Source organism: Rhinopithecus roxellana, chromosome 7, assembly GCF_007565055.1.
Source record: "Rhinopithecus roxellana isolate Shanxi Qingling chromosome 7, ASM756505v1, whole genome shotgun sequence".
Lineage (NCBI taxonomy): Eukaryota > Metazoa > Chordata > Mammalia > Primates > Cercopithecidae > Rhinopithecus > Rhinopithecus roxellana.
In genome coordinates, this window is record NC_044555.1 from 148,124,090 (window position 1) to 148,140,491 (window position 16,402).

A 16,402-nucleotide genomic window follows, 5' to 3' on the forward strand; every position below is an offset into this window, starting at 1 on the left:
GTGTGCATTAAAAGTGGCAAGTCAAAATGGAGAAAAATAATTTAGTCAACTGAAAAACAATTTTTTTCTAGCAAAACAAAGTCCAAGAAAAGAAAAACGTGAAGTTCTTTTAAATCTACCTATAATTTGGATATCCATTTTTAATTAAGCTGAGCACTCCTTAAAAAAATCCTTTTAACTCCCTTACTATCTGACTCTAGCTGTGCCAAGTGGCCAATATTTATGGCTTTCAAATTTTGTTAAAGGCTCAGAGAAGGGAAAATCCAAGGTGGTTCGTGGAGGGGAAGAGAATTAACAAATAGCAGAGGTCGCACAGATGTCAAACCAGAAAGGACTCATTCCCTAAGCTGGGATTGAACCCAGGGCCACCATTGTAAAATGACAGAGCCTAGAACAAAGAATTGCCTGGTGGTTGCAGGTCTTGGTTTCAAGGACTTAAAAATGGAGGCCTGCAGCAAAGTCTGACCATACAGAAAATCAGGCAAAGCACACCAGATTGGCTACAGCTTAAGGCCAACCTCACAAATCCTTCCTTACAATTAAAACTCTACAGAAAATATAAACAGTAATCCCCATCATTCCCGGCCCAGCAAAACGTCTTCCAAAAGGAAAAAAAAAACAAGCCTCTCTTAAAAGTCAACTACTGACAGGGTAGAGAAAAGAAAAGACGCCTGGGGAAGACCCTCTTATTCTTATGCAAATGGTTCCTCTTGGCGAGGGGAAGGGGTGGCTCTGTGGACGCGGGGCAGGGAGCACAGGTCAGCCTACTGCTGGGCACCCTGGGGCCATGCATTCCAGTTCTGGCCGGGAGGGGAGCTGAGGAACCCACATTTCCCAATTCATCCCGCTCCTGCAGCCGTTGGGGTGGGGTGGTGTGCAGTTTCCTCTAACTTCAGAAGAGGTCCCAGGAGAAAATGACATAGAAACCAAAGGAAAAAAAAAAATGGTTTGCATAGTACTCACCCTTCTTCAAGCTCCACGGCCGGACGCCAAAAATGTTGTAGAAAAAACTAGGTTCTTGTCATGCAACCAGTAAAAGTTAGGCACACAGACACTTTGACGGGTGAGGGGGAATGGAATTTATTGGATGAAAAGGAAAAAATATAAGAAAAAGGTAAACAGGAACCCACAGCAAAGCGAGAGAGAGCCCTGCTAGCAGGTTTCCTGCCTCACAGATTGAATCTCAGGTTACCACACAGGAACTGGAGAGGCCAGGCTCCTCCCCCCTGCAAAGCCTTCAAGAGGCTCCAGCCTGTCCCCGCCAGTGCGCAGGTGGGCATTATTCAGAAAGAATCAGTGGGGAAAAGGGTGGGCTTCATCTGGGACCGGCAGTTTGGTTTTTCAGCCTTCAAGCTGTTTTAGGCTTGACGGCGGGGTTTTTCCGGGGACCCTTGGCTGCCTCCTGTCTCTATCACTCACACAGGCTGAGGGTAGGCCAAAGTTCAGGGACCTGGGGAAGGGAGAGAATCTTAACCAAACTTTGGTTAACAGGCATTTTGCTCCCATTGATCGGTAGGAACAAAATAGATAACCAATTATTGGGCAAAAAACAGAAATTTTTTGAAGGTTCTGTGTCTGGCTTTGTCATAGATAAACAAGGGGGCGTCAGTGAGTCTTAACTAAGTTATAAGGAGAAGGGTGGTTCTTTGTAGTAAGTAAGCACTTTCTTGGAACACAAAGAGTGGAGGAATACTTTAACCTTCTCTGTTTTCCAGGAGAACAAGAAAAATTTACCATTGTCACTACATTACTTGATTCTCTCAGTTTTTTGTTGCAAGAAGACTGAACTTGAACTTCCTCACACAGGTGTTAATCTGTATTGCCACAGGCTAATATTTTCTACCCAACTATTTATCCTACTTGTTCCAACCCATCATTCAACAAGCAACTTACATCTCTGAATTGGGTGCTGTTTCCTAATCCCCGAACACAGATAGGTGATTTGCCATGTATTTCCATTGACAATGTTGAATTTTACCGGAGCCCTGTGCTCCTGGAAAATAGTAACAATTAAGAAATCCTCCCTCACATTTGTGTTCCTGGAATTTGCTTATTGCAAGGAACCACCCTTCCCATCAGAAATTAGAAATGACTCATAGACGCTCCCATTGTTTTCTTATGGCAAGACAAAAGCCATCTGTGTTAATCAGGGTTCTCCAGAGAAACAGAACCAATAGGAAGGGTAGATAGATAGACAGATGATAGATAGATAGAGATATGAGGAGATTTATTATGTGAGTTGTCTCACATGATTATGGAGACTGAGAAGTCCTAAAATATGCCATCCACAGGCTAGAGAACCAGGGAAGCCTGTGACATAATTCAGTCTGATTCCAAAAGGCCTGGGAAACTAAGAGGGCTGCTAGTGTAAGTCCCAGAGTCCAAAGACCTGAGAACCTGGAATCCTAATGTCAGAAGACAGGAAAAGATGAATGTTGCACCTTCAAGAGAGGGAGAGAATTGGCCTTTCCTCTGCCTGTTTTTCTATCTGGGCTCTCAATGGATTGACGGATGCCTGCCCACATTGGTGAGGGTAGATCTTCCTTAGCCTATTTTTAAAATATATTTTTACTTGTACCTCAGCACTTACTCAGATTATTGATTCAAATGCCAGTCTCTTCCGAATATACTCTCATGAACATATCCAGAAATAATGCTTTACCAGCTGCCTGAACATCCCTTAACCCAGTCAAGTCGACATCTAAAATTAACTATCATAGCCTCCAGATTCCCATTCTTTGTTTCATGAATAGTGGAACTGTTTGTCCCCATTGGTCAATAGGAACAAAATGCCCATCAATCTGACTTGAGAAAACTTTAGTTGAGCTTCTCTCCTTTCCCCAGGCCCCTCAACTTTGAGCTCATGTTATACTGGAGTAGTACTGGTTACAGTAGGTAACTAGTCAGGCATAAACAGGGCAGGAGAGGGCTCCCCCACATACACCACTAGGAAAGTCAGGTGACCATCAGATGATGGTCAGGCAGTTGTTAACTGTTTCTCTAAAATAATAATTTGTCACAGCCGGGACCAGGGACAGGAAGTCTTCCTATATTGATAGGAAACACTTAAAACTGGAGATCGGCAGCTTCCTGATAAGATCTCAGGAGTTGGGTGAATGGGCTCAAGCATGCATATTATGAGGCAAAATGGCAGAGTATGGCCTTCCAAGGACATTCCACAGGTAAAGAGACAAAGCCTCAAGTCAGTATGCCTACAACTCCAGTAAACACATTGCACATGCAGGCGGCCCACCCCAAGGGAAGAATAAAGGGAAAAGGGATGCAAGACACTGGAAGTAGGCCAGCATATAAAACCCTAAATCAAAAGGTCAAACCACGCACTTGTCCTTCAGGTTGCCTGCTCGGGCCTCTTCCTTTTATTGTTACTCTAAAGCTTTTTAATAAACTTTCACTCCTACTCTGAAACTTGCCTCAGTCTTTCCTTCAGTCTTATGCCCCTCAGTCAAATTCTTTCTTCTAAGAAGGCAAGATTTGAGGTTGCTGCAGACCCAGATGGACCTGCTACCAGTAACAGTACTATTAAGTAAATTCTATCTTTGCCACCTTTAATTAGTATCCAGCTTCATTTTTCTTTAACTATGAGAGACTGCTTTACCCGGAGGTCAGTCTATCTTAGGAAGGGCCACTAAGAGGGGGTTGTGTGCTGGCTCTGGCTGAGGGTGGACCAAAGTTGAGGGCATTTCAAAGGGAGAACAAAGGAGTAGTAAGGGGAAATGACTTGGGCAGGGGATGGGATAGGGATGGAGTTGAAGGGGCTTGAACAAAGTTAGAGACGTGAAAAATTACAAAAAGCAGGTAAGGGTGTTGGTCAATGTCAATGCAGTTAGGCCATCTGTGTTTACTAATTGACACATACCTAAATTAGGCCTGTCTTCCCACAGACACTAGGAGACAGGGGCTCTCGCCTTCCTGATGATTATATTTCAAAGGAATGGCTCTCAGATCATGAGAAAGATGTTCCTGGGTTGTAGAAGATACATATGTGTCTCAAAGGGACAGAAAAAGGGTTTGCAGTGTACGTTATTTTTAAAGTAAATCCTTCTAAGAAAAGGGAGGTCAGGGGCCTGTAGTTAGTTTTGGGTTGGAACATTCAGGAAAATTTTTTGGCAGCATTGAGCTTTCTCATGAGGGAACTTATGGGTGCTAGGGTCATCATCCTAAAGACATGGCCTTGAGCTGTTAGACACTAGACTAGTGTTTGTTCAAGTCTCTTGGTATGGAGGGGGAGAGATAGATAAAATCGTTTGTGCTGAGAGTATACAGCTTTCATAGAACAAAGTTGAGGCCCAGTTAAGAATGGTCAGAGTAGCCTGAGTAACTTTTGGTCAAGAAGATAGTCTTTGCTATGATGTACTGTCAGATCATACCACATCCACACACTCATCCTACTCCCCAGTACTGTTTTTTTTCTAGACTTGTTCACTTCTCCCTACAAAAGTAAAGCCCTTTTCTGCCTGGCTTTTGAGATGCTTGCAGAGGTCAGCATATTCCCCGTTGTAATAGCCATCCACTTCTTCTGTCGTAGTTCTTGTCCACCATCTTGCAATAATCCTTTGGAATAAAGCCTGGGTTTATTTTTTATTTGACATCATAGCACTCGATAATTATCATCTTGTATTGTAACTACTTGTTTCATGTCTGTCTTACTGTAAACTCCGTAAGAACAAGGACCATGTCTGTTACCCAGTGTTTAGTGTAGCATGTAGTATCAAATAGGTGTTCAATAAATATTTATTGACTGAAGCACTTATGAAAAGATTCTGTATTGAGAATGTATTTATAATTATGATACTATATACAGAGTTATGTCATTCTCCTCTGTATATTGACCTCATTATCAAATATGAAGGTTTTTAAGGGGAAGGGGGAAAATAATGGTGCTAGTAATTTCCTTTGCTAAAGTTTACCTCCTTCAGTCACTGAAGAAGAACAGAGACTGATAGTATTACCTTTCTTTTCTTTTTTGTAGAAATATGAACCTTCCCTTTATAAATTGTAGAGAAGAAAAAAGTTTTCTGCTATCCTCCTACGTTCAGGCCCTGGGACCTGTAAATTAAGCTGACAAAAGCCATATGAGCAAAAGAAAAGGCATGCAGTTGTGAAGCCCGAGTGTCTGAAATAGGTCTCAGGTTAATTTAGAAAGTTTATTTTGCCAAGGTTGAGGACACATGCCTGTGACACAGCCTCAGGCGATCCTGACGACATGTGCCCAAGGTGGTCAGAGCACAGTTTGGCTTCGTACATTTTAGAGAAACATGAGACATCAATCAATGTATGTAAGATGAACATTGGTTAGGTCTGGAAAGGCAGGACAACTGGAATCGGGGAGGGGCCTTCCAGGTCACAGGTAGATAAGAGACAAATAGATGCATTCCTCTGAGTTTCTGATTAGCCTCTGTCTCCAAAGGAGGCAATCAGATATGCATTTATCTCAGTGAGCGGAGGGGTGACTTTAAATAGAATGGGAGGCAGGTTTGCCCTGAGCAGTTCCCAGCTTGACTTTTTTCCTTTAGCTTAGTGATTTGGGGGCTCCAAGATTTATTTTCCTTTCGCAGTTTTTATTAAAGCTGATATTTTTATGTGGGTGAAGGCCTCACAGAAAACAAGTAAAAACTCAAAGAAGCAATTAGACTTGGGGGCTTATGCCATTTTAACAAAAGGAAATACATTGTAGACAACTGACTAGACAAGGAAAAGTGAGTTTCGTTTTCTAAGAGTGATAAATTGTGGGAAAGTGGTTAGGAAATAGAGTAACTAATGGAAGATAAAGCTTGTCTTAGTAAGATTGGTTTATGCAGACTTAGCATTAACTATTATGTGTTAAGTGTTGCTCTCCCCTTTCTCGTTCAGGGAGGGCACCTTTTTAATGGAAAATTTATTCCTTGCTTTTAGGCAGGTAGGGGAGAACAGAAAGCTCTTCCTGCATCTACTGTTTCTCAGTTTCCTTCAGCTCAAAATCATCTCTATGCCAAAGTGGCTTATTTTAAAGTGGAATATTCTGATCTTCTTCACGATCCTTGGCCATTTATAAAAGAAAGAATTTGAGGATTTTTGTTTTGAGATCTAGTTTGTTGTTATTTCTTTTGATCAACCTGAAGATAGTTTTCATTTGTTCCTATATTTTAAAAGTAAGTTAAAAAGGTAAAATTTATGTTTTATTTTCCATTGTTTCCCACTGGAATAGACTACACACTTAACTGTACACTTTGGTAAATTGTTCAAATTAATCCCAATGATTATATTTAAGGTAAAGACCTATTTGCTGAATATTTAGCAGCCCACTAAAATCATTGATCTCATTGATATCATGGCTCAGTTTCCAGAGTGAGATTGATAATTAACAATGTAGATTAGTTGCTACAGGCGGGATCTTTGTGTGTTGATATGCTGGCTTTCAGCTCTCTTTTTAAGAGTGCTAATCACATTTGCATACTTTTTTCATCGTGAAGACTTTTATTGCTGTCTATAAACTTTGAAAATATCTTGAGCATAGCAGCAACTGTGCTCAATTGTTCATAGTCTTAGTTCCTTCGCACTTTAATTGTTAAATGAAAGCAGTATTGCTGAACAGAAAAGACATACCTCAATTTGAAGAAAAAGAAAGACACTTGTATTTTGAAAGTAGCCAAATCTGAAATAATGTAAAAGATTTATAAGCAAATGGAATGAAGCTGCTTTGTGATTTAAGCTTTACAAAGGATAGCAACTAGAATTATTCAATATGAAGGTCAAGCTCAAGAAGCAGTGTTCACTTTTTAAAACAAATTTCTAGTTAACATGGCAAATATAAATACAGCACAATACAAGGGCAGAAGGAGGGGAGTGTCACAAGAATGCCTACACTGTTTTTATAATCACAGCTGGCAATGTTTACCTAACTTCTAATCCAGTTAGTCAACCACTGTATTTCTATGTGAGCAAGATGATGTAGATTATTGAAAATATTCTATATGCCAAAATAAAGCCAACAGACTCATGAGAAATAGTTTTGACTAGGTTTATTTGATTTGGCAGAAAACAAAGAAAATGACAGCAAGATTTGAGTGGGTAGTTTGAGACTTAGTTTTCCTACAAAAATATGGCAATTAATGTATTTTATTAGTACATTACAATGATTCCAGTAAAATTTTTCATGACATAGCCAAGCATGGCTCAAGTATCTATAGTGGCTTAGGACAGACTGCAAAATGCATAGACCCTCTGGTGACTGAGACGGCTTCAGGTTCTGCCAGACCACCAAGCAGAGATATAGTTACAGAATACATTATTGTATGCCCAGAGAAGGAATCAGTAACAGAGAAAGAGAGAGAATAATGGTGTTTTGTTTTTCTAAGACCACCAGAGCGGGTACAAAAGAACCAGCGACTAGGCAAGGGTAGGAGCAAAACTGCAAGTTTATTTTGGTCACCTAGCTTCAAGGGAAGAAGGTGGGTAGGGAGAGGTCTGTTGGCCCCCCCCCCCGACAAAAGGGGCCCCCAGAGTCACCCGTACAGCTCTCGGACGGAGTTCCAACAGTTCCGACCGCAGTGAGGAATCAACCGCAGTGGGGAAGCTGGGAAGTCCGCACGTGGCGATCCTCCGGAGCGGCTTTTCTAGGAGTGGGAGGGCGATAGGCGGGGCACGGGCGTGTCCGGGGGCGTTCCGCAGGTGCGACCAGGTAAATCTTGGTCTCTTCAGATTGACATCACCTGGCGCATGCCTAGTTGGTCTGCACCTTCCCGGGTCGCCGGCTGGATTTTCGCACGCGCGGGAAAAGTTGGGGGGGATGAAGAACCCGGAAGTGCGCCATCTTGCCTCCGTTCATCCAAACAAATGGGATATCCCTGTAGATGGTCAAAGCACATTGATTCGAGTGATATTGTATGATCAAAGCTAGGAGGTGTGCAGCATTCCAGGAAGTCTACCGTAACATTAGAGGGTTCACGGGCTATAGGCAAATCCCAGGGATGAACATTACTGATAAGACAAAGAAGTTCCCAGTCCTATAGAGATCTGAGTAATGGGCTATAGAAGAGGAAAAACCTTTTTCCCCCTACCTATTTTAGGTTCATTGGCTGGGACCTGTGAATTAGACTGACAAAAGATAAATTAGCAGGAGAAAAGCAAACAACGATTTAATTAACATGTGCCCCATATATACACATCGAGCAACAGACACTAATGATGTGAAACTCAAAGGGATGGTTAAAATGTGGGCTTATATAACATCTTAACAAAATAAAAATAAATATTTAGAGAAGTGGCAAAACAAAGAAAAAGGACTTCGAGTTTCTAGGAAAGTAAATTTGGGGAAGGTAAATACATGGGGGAAACTAATGGAAGATAAGGGCTAGTTAGTAACATTTGTTATGAAGATTCATCTTGGGGTGTCCCTAGGCTGCTGAGGGTCTAGAGTTGTCTGTGATGATTAATTTCAATTTTTCTTGGTTGTGTGGTGAGGGGAGACACCTTTACAAATTTATACCCTGCTTTTAGGCAAATAGGGGCAGGGCAGAGAGCTTTTGTATCTTGTTATCTGCTTCTTCCCAATGGCTTTTGCCTCAAGAAAATACTTAAGTCAAAGTGGCACATTTTGGGGTGGTATATTTTGCTACTCTTCAAGGTTTATTAACAAGACTCAAGGAAATAGCAGAAGCCTGTTTTCAGAATAGAGGCATCTGGTTTACACTGGTCTAGCAGAAATGTCACTCACAGCTGAGAGATGGGCTGGAAAGACTTCATTACCTTCTGATTAAGGACAGGATTAAGGACAGGATTGGTCCTCCACTGTAAACTGAGGTTAATCAGTGCAGTTGTGGTGTGATTAAGGACAAAAAAAGTGAGACAAGGTCAGTGACATTCAGAGCCAGGAAACAAACTTCAAGAATTCAGAGTAAAGTCGAGCAAAGGATGCCTTTAATTTGTTGGAATTCATTATCTGGTATTTCATGAAAAAGATGTGAATGCTTTGAACATAGGTAGAGGGCAGCCTTTTCACCTGCACTCTCAATTGCATTGCCACTTACTGGCTCATGGACAATTAAGGTGTCATTTTTCTCCCTTTGTTAAATCTGTTTCTTTCCGTCATTACCAGATCATTTCCATCATTATGCACACATGTGGCAATATCCCACTTCGACACAATTCTCCTTCAATGTTACATCTCTTTGAGATACTTTTAATTTCCTTTGCTCCCCGTTTAGCAAAACTGCCTTAAAACTCTCAGTACTCACTGTCTTTACTTCATCACCTTCTGTTATCTCCTGAACTCACACTAGTCAGGTTTTTATCGCCGTCACTCCATTGAAGTAACTCTTGACAAGTTTACCAATGATTTCCATGTTCCTAAATCCCACACTCAATTCTCAGTCCTCATATTATTTTCCTATAAGCTGCGTTTGACATAATTTGATCATTTACTCCTTGGTTTCTGTCTCCTTCCCTTTTGGCTGCTTTTTCTTGGCATACTTTGCTTGATCATCCTTATTATCCAGATATCTTGAGTGCTGGAACGCCCGGTGACTTAGTTCTAGAATTTTTTCCTTATATTTTCTTATTGTAAGACATGCGACTTTCTGCTTGAGGACTTTCTCTGGCCACAGGAGTGTGCTCCACCTGTAACTTGGGTGGGCTGTCACTGAAATTTAGTACCGTTAGAGCAGCCCTTAATCAATAATTGACAGAAATTAGTGGATAAATATCCCGACTTCTTTACTCCTTGGGAGAGATGACATTAGGACATGTTCTATAGTTTCTTGGAATTCTCCTTCAGCTTGATGGAGCTTCAGTTGCACACAGAAGTAACCTTTTTGTTTATTAATGCACGCTGTATTGGCTTTCTTTCCTTTTCTGTCTCACTTCTCTGTTTTCCATTTGGTGCTTCCTGGGGTCACCTCTTGTTTAAAATTGGGCATTTAAACTTGGGCATTAAACAGATTCTGAGACAGAGATGTGCGTGCAAGAGGTTTATTGGGGAGTGATCTCAGGAATGACATTAGTAAGGTTGTGAGAGAAACAGAATTGGTCACAGTGAGAAGCCAAACTACAATGCAAAAGAAACACAGGTATTAGCTGACTCTGTGCGGAGCTTTATAACTAGGATGTCCTTCAGAGTTGAGGCAAAAGGGTCACGGGCTTGTATCTTGCATAGACCAGTCATTGTATGCAACTTGTCTCTGGGAAGGGGCTATAACCTAGACAAGATAGCTCTTATTGGCTAAGGGCAATTTTCAGAGAAGGACTCAGCTGTGAGCCATCAGCAGCAATACTCCTGACAACTGGGAAAATGAACAAGAAGGGATGCTAATGGATCGGCAAAATTCACTACATTTTATCCCTGTGATGCTTGAATTTAATTGTTTCATACGGTAAGTTTGCTCATCTCGGGAAAGCTCCTTCAGGATTCAGGTTGCTCTATGTGGTATTATAAAAAATGTATTTGGCTTTTTAGCAATGGGTTTGCCACCAGAACACAGGTGTCATGAAAAGCACACCTAAAAGCCAAAATGGGAAAGGAAAAGGCTCATATCAGCATCATCATCATTGGACATCAAGATTCGGGCAAGCCCACCACTACTGGCCATCTGGTGGACAAAAGAACCATTGAAAACTTTGAGGAGTCTGCTGAGATGGGAAAGTGCTTTTTCAAGTATGCCTGGATCTTAGATAAACTGAAATCTGAGTGTGAATGTGGTGTCACCATTGATATCACCCCGTGGGAATTTGAAATGAGCAAGTACTACATGACTTACTGATGCCCCAAGATACAGAAACTTTATCAAAAACATGATTACAGGCACATCTTAGGCTGACTATTCTGTCCTGATGCTTGCTGCTGGTGTTGGTGAATTTGAAGCTAGTATCTCCAAGAATAGGCAAACCTGTAAGCATGCCCTTCTGGCTTATACACTGGGTGTGAAACAATTAATGATTTGTGTTAACAAAATGGATTCCACTAAGCTACCCTGCAGTCAGAAGAAATATGAAGAAATTATTAAGGAAGTCTGCACTTACATTAAGAAAATTAGCTGCATTCTTGGAAGAAGTGGCATAGGTACAAAAAAAGAAAAAAGAAAACAAAATTGGCTAGAACCCCAACACAGAAGCATGTGTGCCAAGTTCTGGCTGGAATGGTGACAATATGCTGGAACCAAGTGCTTAGCATGCCTTGAATCTAGGGATGAAAAGTCACCTGTAAAGATGGCAATGCTAATAGAATCATGCTGCTTGAAGCTCTGGACTGCATCCTATCACCAACTCATCCAACTGACAAGCCTTTTGTCTGCCTTTCCAGAATGTCTATAAAATTGATGGTATTGTTACTGTCCCTGGTGGCCAAATGGAGGCTAGTATTCTCAAACCTGGCATGGTGGTCACCTTTGCTCCAGTCAGTGTTACAACTGAAGTGAAGTCTGTTGAAATGCATCATGAAGCTTTGAGTGAAGTTCTTTCTGGTGACAATTTGGGCTTCAATATCTAGAATTTGTCTGTTAAGATGTTCATCATGGCAACATTGCTGGTGACAGCAAACATAATCAATCAATTGGCTTCAGTGCTCCGGTGATTATCCTGAACCATCCAGGTTAAGTCAGTGCTGGCTATGACCCTGTACTAGATTGTCACACAGCTCACATTGCTTGCAAGTTTGCCGAGCTGAAGGAACTGATTGATTGCTGTTCTGATAAGAAGCTGGAAGATGGCCTTATATTCTAGAAGTCTGGCGATGCTGCTATCATGGATATGATTCCTGGCAAGCCCACGTGTGTTGAGAGACTGTCCTCCTCTGGATTGTTTTGCTATTTGTGGTATGAGGCAGACAGTTGCTGTGGATGTCATCAAAGCAGTGGACCAGATTGCTGTTGAAGCTGGCAAGGTCACCAAATATTCCCAGAAAGCTCAGAAGGCTAAACGCATATTATCTCTAATACCTGCCACCCCAGTCTTAATCAGTAGTAGAAGAATGGTCCCAGAACTGTTTGTTTCAATTGACCATTTAATAGTAAAAGACTGGTTAATGATAACAATGCATCATAAAACCTTCAAAATAAAAGGAGAATGTTTTACGGACCATTTTGGGTTTGCTTATTTTTATTTTATTTTTTTGCATGTGGCAGTTTTAAGTTATTAGTTTTTAAAATCAGTACTTTTTATTTTCTTTTTTCTGACTTTTATTTTTTAAGTTCAGAAAGTGTATGTGTGGATTTGTTACATGGGTGAATTGTGTGCCATGGGGATTTGATGTACAGATTATTTTGTCCCCCAGGCAATGAGCATAGTACCAGATAGGTAGTTTTTGATGCTCATCCTCCTCCCACCCTCCACCTTAAGTAGGCCCAAGTGTCTATTGTCTATTGTCCCCTTCTTTGTGTCCATGTGTACTCAGTGTTTAGCTTCCACTTGTAAGTCAGAACATGCAGTATTTGGTTTTCTGTTCTTTTGTTAGTTCATTTAGAATAATGGCCTCCAGCTCTATTGATATCAATGCAAAGGACATGATTTCATTCTTCTTTATGGCAATGTAGAATTCTGTGGTGTACATGCATCACATTTTCTTTATCCACTCCACCACTGATGGTTGTATAGGTTGCTTTCATGTCTTTGCTATTGTGAATAGTGCTGGGATGAATATAGGCATGCATGTGTCTTTGTGGTAGAACAATTTAATATTCTTTTGGGTTTATACTCAGCAATAGGATTGCTGGATCAAATGGTATTTCTGTATTAAATTATTTGAGAAATTTCCAACTGCTTTCCACAGTGGCTAAATTAATTTACATTCCCACCAGTGGTGTGTAAGTGTTCCCTTTTCTCTGCAACCTTGCCAGCATCTGTTATTTTTTGTTTTTAATAATAGCCATTCAGACTGGTGTGAAATGGTATCACATTGTGGTTTTGATTTGCATTGCTCTAATGATTAGCAATGTTGAGCATGTTTTCATATGCTTGTTGGCTGCATCTATTTTGTCTTTTGAGAAGTATCTGTTCATGTCCTTCGCCCATTTTTTAATGTTTTTTTTTGTTGTTTTTTTGCTGTTAAGTTCCTTATAGATTCTGAATATTAGAACTTCGTCAGATGCATAGTTTGCAAATATTTTATCCCATTCTGTAGGTTGTATGTTTATTCTGTTGATAATTTCTTTTGTTGTTCAGAAGCTCTTTAGTTTAATTAGGTCTCACTTGTCAAATTTTTTTTTTTTTTTTTTTTTTTTTTTTTTTTTTTTTTATTGCTTTTGTTGTCTGCATCATGAAATCTTTGCCAGGGCCTATGTCCAAAATGGCACTTCCTAGATTTTCTTCTAGGTTTTTCGTGGTTTCAGGTGTTACATTTAAGTGTTTAATCCATCTCAAGTTGATTTTTATATATGTTGAAAGGAAGGAATCCAGGTTCAATCTTCTGCATGAGGCTAGCCAGTTATACCAGTACCATGTATTGAATAGGGAATCCTTTCTCCATTGCTTGTTTTTGTCAGCTTTGTTGAAGATCAGATGATTGTAGGTGTGTGGCTTTATTTCAGGGTTCTCTAATCTGTTCCATTGGTCTATGTGTCTATTTTTGTGCCAATACCATGCTATTTTGTTTGCTGTATCCTTGTAGTATAGTTTGAAGTCTGGTTGGGTGATGACTCCAGCTTTGTTCCTTTTGCTTAGAATTGCTTTGGCTAGTCAGGCTCTTTTTCATTCCTTATACATTTTTTTTTTTTTTTTTCTGATTCTGTGAAAAATGTCACTGGTAGTTTGATAGGAATAGCATTGAATCTGTGAATTGTTTTGGGTACTATGACCATTTTAACAATATTGATTGTTCCTATCCATGAGCATGGAATGTTTTTCCATTTGTTTATGTCATGTCTGATTTATTTCAGCATTGTTTTATAATTCTTGTTGTAGAAATATTTCACCTTCCTGGTTAGCTGTATTCATAGGTATTTTATTCTTTTTGTGGCTATTGTGAATGGGATTACTTTCTTGATTTTTCTCTCAGCTTGGTGCATTGATTTTGTATCCTGAAACTTTGCTGAAGTTGTTTATCAGATCGAGGTGTCTTTGGGCAGAGACTATGGGGTTTCCAGGTATAGAATCATATGATCTGGGAAGAGAGATAGCATGACTTCCTTTCTTTCTTCCTATTTGGTTGCCTTTTATTTCTTTTTCTTGCCTGATGGCTCTGACTAGGACTTTCAGCACTATCTTGAATAGGCGTAGTGAGAGTGGGCATCCTTGTCTTGTTCTGTTTCTCAAGGGAAATGCTTTCAGCTTTTGCCCATTCAGTATGATGTTGGCTGTGGGTTTGTTATAGATGGCTCTTATTCTGAGGTATATCACTTTGATGTCTAGCTTGTTGAGGGTTTCTAACATGAAGGGATGTTGAATTTATTAGTATTGAAAGCCTTTATGGCATCTATTGAGATGATTATGTGCTTTTGTTTTTAGTTCTATTTATGTAAAATCAGTACTTTTAATGGAAACAACTTAACCAAAAAAAAGTATGTTATAGAATTTTGAGACCCATAAAACAAACTTCAATGAGAAAAAAATACATATTATAGAGATTTTCTAAATATATAAATATATTTCATATATTTATATATTTAGCTAATATAAATATATAATAAATTTATATATAAATAAATGTGTATATAAATATTTATATGTAAATATGAATATCTATTTATATTAACTAAATATATATTTATATTATATAATATATATTTGAAATAAATATATTTCTAAAAATATATTTATTTCAAATATTTTTAGTTTATATAAATATATTTTATTTTATATACTTGTATTTATTTTATATATAGATACATTTTTTATAGTAAACATTAATTTTATATAATATATAAAAGTTTTAGATAATAAATATACATACTAATTTTATATTATACACATAAAGATTAACAAGGTAGATAGACCACTAGCCAGACTAATAATAAAGAAAAGAGAAAAGAATCAAATAGACACAATAAAAATAAAAAAGGGTATATAACCACTGATCCCACAGACATACAAACTGCCATCAGAGAATACCATAAACACCTCTATGCAAACAAATTGGAAAATCTGGAAGAAATGGATAAATTCCTGGACACATAGACCCTCCCAAGACTAAACCAGGAAGAAGTCAAATCCCTAAATAGACCAATAACAAATTCTGAAATTGAGGCAGTAATTAATAGCCTACAAACCAAAAAAAGCCCAGGACCAGACAGATTCACAGCCAACTTGTACCAGAGGTACAAAGAAGAGCTGGTACCATTCCTTCTGAAACTATTCCAAGCAACAGAAAAAGAGACTCCTCCCTGACTCATTTTATGAGGCCAGCATTATCCTGATACTAAAACCTGGCAGAGATACAACAAAAATAGAAAATTTCAGGCCAGTATCCCTGATGAACATCAATGCAAAAATCCTCAATAAAATACTGGCAAACTGAATCCAGCAGCACATTAAAAAACTTATCCACCGTGATCAAGTCGGCTTCATTCCTGGGATGCAAGGCTGGTTTAATATACACAAATCAATAAATGTTATTGATCACATAAACAGAATCAATGACAAAAAGCACATGATTATCTCAATAGATGCAGAAAAGGCCTTTGACATAATTCAATGCCCCTTCATGCTAAAAACACTCAATAAACTAGGTATTGATGGAACATATCTCAAAATACTAAGAGCTATTTATAACAAACCTACAGCCAATGTCATACTGAATGGGCAAAAGCTGGAAGCATTCCCTTTGAAAACTGTCACAAGAAAAGGATGCCCTTTCTCTCCATCCCCTCTCTCTCCACTCTGTTTCAACATATTATTGGACGTTCTGTCCAGCACAATCAGGCAAGAGAAAAAAATAAAGGTATTCAAATAGGAAGAGAGGAAGTCAAATTGTCTCTGTTTGCAGATGACATGATTGTATATTTAGAAAACCCCATCATCTCAGCCCAAAAACTCCTTAAGCTGATAGGCAACTTCAGCAAAGTCTCAGGATACAAAATCAATGTGCAAAAATCACAAGCATTCCTATATACCAATAATAGACAAACAGAGAGCCAAATCATGAGTGAACTCCCATTCACAACTGCTACAAAGAGAATAAAATACCTAGGAATCCAACTTACAAGGGAGGCAAAGGACCTCTTCAAAAAGAACTAGAAACCACTGCTCAAGGAAATCAGAGAGGACACAAACAAATGCAAAAATGTTCCATGCACATGGATAGAAAGAATCAATATCGTGAAAATGGCCATACTACCCAAAGTGATTCATAAATTCAATGCTATTCCCATCAAGCTACCATTGGCTTTCTTCATAAAATTAGAAAAAACTACTTTAAATTTCATATGGAAACAAAAAAGAGCCTGTATAGCCAAGACAATCCTAAGCCAAAAGAACAAAG

The 16,402-nt window shown here is 39.2% G+C and overlaps 1 pseudogene; it reads left to right on the forward strand.

Annotated features, from left to right (window-relative positions):
• Window positions 1–10,505: 10,505 nt before the first annotated feature.
• Window positions 10,506–10,754, forward strand: LOC104670298 (annotated as a pseudogene).
• The last annotated feature ends 5,648 nt before the right edge of the window (window positions 10,755–16,402 follow it).